We start from the raw sequence: 5,303 nt of genomic DNA, 5'->3' as shown, positions 1-5,303 counted from the left end.
CAATCCCATTCAAGTCACTTCAGGAGTTCCACAAGGCTCTCATCTTGGCCCTCTTTTATTTATATTATATGTGTTAATGCCTGCGCATTTCAAGCACTTTCGAAGCGTCACTTATCGTGACTATCGAACGAGCCGAAGGGCTCGAGATCGGATACTGAATACACGTTTAGAGATGTCGTAAAATCCCGATTAATCGATTAGTTACTAATCGATTACTCTTGATTCTTGTCGATTATTGAATCGATTAATCATTGTATAGTAATCGATTCAAAATTAATCGATTATTACAACGATGAATCGATTAATCGAAATAATCAATTAATTTTCGACATCCTTATGATGTCGTAAAATTCTGATTAATCGATTAGTAACTAATCGATTACTCACGATTCCTCTCGATTATTGAATCGATTAATCGTTGGGTAATAATCGATTCAAAATTAATCGATTATCACAACGATGAATCGATTAATCGAAGTAATCGATTAATTTGCGACATCTCTATACACGTTAAGGCAGTCTTTGCTGAACTATCAACTGAGGCTGTGAACCATTCCACCGATTCGTTTAACTTTTAGTTAAAATTTGACACTTCGATGGTTATTTTCCCATCGTGGTTAAAATTTTACTCCGAAGCCGACCCATTTGAGTTCTGACAGATTGATAGTTATTTGGAACGAAATGGATTTGGCGCCAATTTTCTCGCGAACAAAATTTAACTATCGAACTGTCAAATCTAACCATGCTCCGGAGCAGGGTTATTTTTAACCACGGCGAAATAACCATCGAACTGTCAAATTTTAACTAAAAGTTAAACGTATCGGTGTAATGGTTCACAGCCTGAACAAGTTGTTTTTCTATTTCAAGCCGTATATCGAGATTTACCGAAATTAACCAAAGTATTATCCTAAGGATTGAGATATATTAAAAGGGACAAATTCAACAGTGGCGACGAGGTGAGAACGGTGACACGCGAGAATTATACTCAGATCTACATTAAAACAACGAACAACAACGCCGTCATTCCTGGGAAAGCTGGATTGCACCAAACAATAAGATTTGATATCCTTCGGAATCAACTTCTGGACCAAAGCGAAGTTCACTGATCGACCACATTTTGGCAGGATTTTGTTTTTTTTTTTGAAACTCGTTCGTTCTCGTGCACACTTCTAATAAAAGTGTAGTGATTTCACCACAAGTTTTACTAGTGAATTAAACGATTGTTGCGGCTGCAGTGTTACACCTGCGTTGGAATTCGATTATACTCCGATAAATACGGTCTGAAGGCTATAGTCGACATATTCAGATCGTTACAACAAGGTTGAGGGTGAGCCTATATACGCAATACAGCAGTGGCAGCGCTGTACAGTGAACTTTTTGATTGGGTTTCGCCCCAATTAGCAAACCCCCAATTAAAAAGCGCCCCAATTAGAAAAAACCCAATTAGCGAACGTTCACTGTAAAAGCAGAGAAGCCGGAGGATCATTTCAATTTAGTACACTCAGCGAACTGGACTATCGAAATTCATAACTGGCGCCTTATGAATCTTCGACTGATTGTTCCACCAACAGTGCTTCTTATACGCAGTTATCTTCCCGAGTAATCAAGCGGCGATGGGCGTGTGGTCTACATACCGGCCTCTCGACCCCGACGTCCATGGTTCGAACCCAGTCTACCGCACTTCACTTTTTTTCAAATGAAAATCATCATTCATAAGGCAACATATTGAAATTCATACCGATTCCTTGTGGCAAATTTTCATAAGACGTTTGATTGAAAATCATACTTCCATTTGCCTCAGTGTAGGGATCATCCGTACGGCAACGGTCGTTAGTTGGCAAGGGTCAAGTGATCAGTTTCGGTAAGTCAGACATTTTTTTCCATTTCCCGTAAGCAAAAAATACAAAGATAAGATTTTTATCAAATTGACACATTTTGATTGAATATTTTTGCTTACTTTTATTTCTCAATTTCACGATATTGATATATACTGTGTGTCGGGACCGTGACGATTTTTTTTCTACACAAATTGAACAAATTTGGGGAAACATTGCATCCGTTTGAAGTGCAACACGGCAATGCCACAGTAGATGTCACTAAACTTCTCAATGGCCTAGAGCTGCAACTCAGGGATCAACACGTCGAACTTTTATGCAAACTATTGGAGCAATTTGGCACCAGATATATTTCTCTAATTTTGTAGAAAACAGTTGAAGCCTTTCAAAAGAAATTATCAAACCTATTCGCTAATTTTTGAGAACACAGTTCCTCAACCCCGTTTACTGAAGTGAATAATGTTTCTGGAATGTTTCAAATGGAGATAATTGACTTCCAATCCATCAACGAGTTCAAATCTAAATTTCAAAAAGACACTTCTTTCGTAAGATATTTCCTCTCCAGAAGAACATATCTGTGTAAACAACTCTTATCAAGAATAAAGGCAGTAAAAAGCAATTGTTGATCTTCATTATCTGTTTGCGAAATTCGATCGCCGATTAATCAATATGCATCGAGTATTGAAACGAAGCTGACAACTCCATGTCCTGTTATCTAAAAAGATAAAGAAAATGAGCACATGCATAAATTATAACTTGGCTTAGAAACATCGCGGAAGGAAATTATGGAAGGTCGTGTGGAATAATGAACATTCTATTAATTATATGAGTTGAGTCACGAACTTATATACAGGTTGCGTTGCATCGGATGTTTGCATTACACTCACAAATGCAATTGATGTTAAATTCTTATTGGTGATGTTACACTGGAATCTACCCACTTAAAACTCATGGTTCGGGCATTAGTCGTTCGCTAATTAGGGCACGACTGCATTCAATTAGCGAATGGATAGCTTTCGCTAATTGGGGCGGTCAGACAAATGACAACTATATTCACCTTTCTACAAAGCATAATGAACATTCTTACCTAAATCTTTCCATCGATCCCATAATTTATATGAATATTAGATTAGATGTAATTCTTGTGACCATCATCTAGTGATTGATCAATGTAATCGTTTTTGGCTACAATAAATACAACAAAAATCGCTCTAGGTACTGATCGTAATCAAAGAGGCGCATCAGGTGATCATCAAAGAATACTAAACATTAAAAAAAAAAAGCTTAGCTGAAATAATGTAGTTATAAACGTATCGATAGTTGCGGTAGGATCTACGAATATAATAATACCACCCACATTTTTGATCGGTTTTTGGACAAGCCATAACCGATTCATCTGTGGAGATTGCTTCTGAATCGCTTAACTATTATCAATTTTTGCCTATTTGTGTTGTATCAATAATAGCGATTACTATTTCCTCCGCAAGTATTGCAATCGTGTACCTAGAAATAAAAGGTTTGATTTTATTTCGTGCTTCTAGAATTTCTAAGTTTTTTTTTGTAAAACGGAGACGTGGAGCTTTTAAATGCATCCAATAGCTAAATTAGTATTATGGTCTATTAGTACCGCAAGAATAATGTTAGTTTGTTCACTATTGGTTTGTTCATCCCACAATAAAAGAACAGAAAATGATAACAAATGACTACACTAACGGGTCCACGAGTTGATCGACAAAAAAGCGTAGGTCAAAGTTGTTTTATTATAGAATGACTGGATTACGTATGCAGCTTCTTGATCATCTGATTATGGAACCTGTTTTGTTCAGACATGCCCTGAAGAATAACTGGATCTTGCTTAAAACAATGCTAAGCCGCGCTAATAATGAAACAAGTGAACTTCACCTCAGGTCACCCGGGAGCTGGGCTGGATGATACAGACGAAGTAAGATCAATCAGGTCATGCCAAAGAGAGAGTGTCTTGAGAGCAAAGAACCTGGTAGTGCAAGTTAAACCTGTCGTGAAATTCGCCATTAATTTGCGTGTGCTTTTATAAATAGTCGTAAACAGGTTTATTGTCACAAAAAAGAAAACACCGGTGTTTTGAATACAATAGCTGCTAGAAGTACTCACGATTGATCAGTCCCAAAATTAATTTAATCGCTTTCGATTAAAGTTTGATTTCATTTCAACTACTAAATTCATTAATCTTGTTCCGTTTATTTTGATTTTATGATGCATTGTAAGTCGAATATAGTACGATGAAGACACTACTGGAGATCAACTTTTCAATTCAACAAATGCATTCTCATGTAACGAATTGCAGTTGAGTTTGATCAACATTTTATTAATGTCGTTTGATTTTTAATCCTTCCTGGAAATAATTGCCTTATATGATTTGTATATTTTGCTTATGTTACTGTCAAATAATTTCAAACTCATTTAGAGTTTAAAACCAAATAATTAAAACCAAACATGGGACTAATATGCGTTGAACGCTCCAATAGGTGAACGAGAATTTACAATCGATGGTCAATGTCAGGGACATTCACCAGAAGCTGTTCAATTAAACATTAGTTCAAACATTACGCTCTCAGTTCCTTTCGGAGCTCTCATTGTCGCACCTCTACAGATCGCTTGTTAACTATCGCACGGAGATCGTTTAAATCATTTATGTTAAATACCTTTTCGCGCGACCTAAACAGTAACAACGTCGCATAGTCATTCAATTCAGAGATCATATACGTGCATTATTCAAAACCTGCTGAACTTGGAACAATGCGTATCAGAGAGCCAAAAGCTCTAAAGTTTCCTGACGATCTCTGCCATTTCAAACCCAAACAACTTCGCTGGTTATCACAGCACATGGCGCGCCGAGAAGTCAGTTTTGCGAACCTAAGCGCCTCTCAGCTTGGCGGCCTCAGTACGCAATCGACTGTGCCGCCGTGCGGAAGTTATTTCCAGTGACTGCTACGATCGATACCTCTTGGAAGAGAGAGGGATAGAAACCCTCAGCACCACCAACAACCAAAGCAACGCACGATGAGCGCACTGCGAAGAGTGCTCAAGTTCCTGTTGGGTGCGTTCAGCATTGTCGGAGGCGTCGTTGGAGAGCTGCTCGGAGAAGGGCGCAAAGGGATCGCCATTAGGCGAACTCTTCTTGGGCCTCATCGAGCGATGGTGCTGGGCACGGAATGATATGCAAACGACACCGGAAGTGCATCGATGCGGTTGTTTGATCGAATTGATTTATTTTGGGACCTTTCTCGGCATGTATAAGAGAGACTTCAAGCTAGCGGAAAGTGCTACTATTGCGATTGCATGTTAATGGGATTGATGACATTCATCCGAATGGAAAACTTGACAAAGTACGCTACGCGTGACAATGATGAAAAATTCAAAAGATAATTGCAGTGATTTGTTTAAGTGAGATTATTTACAATTTATGTTTAGTTTCAACTTTGTAATAAA

Source organism: Armigeres subalbatus, chromosome 2, assembly GCF_024139115.2.
Source record: "Armigeres subalbatus isolate Guangzhou_Male chromosome 2, GZ_Asu_2, whole genome shotgun sequence".
NCBI lineage: Eukaryota > Metazoa > Arthropoda > Insecta > Diptera > Culicidae > Armigeres > Armigeres subalbatus.
This window is presented reverse-complemented; position numbering follows the sequence as displayed.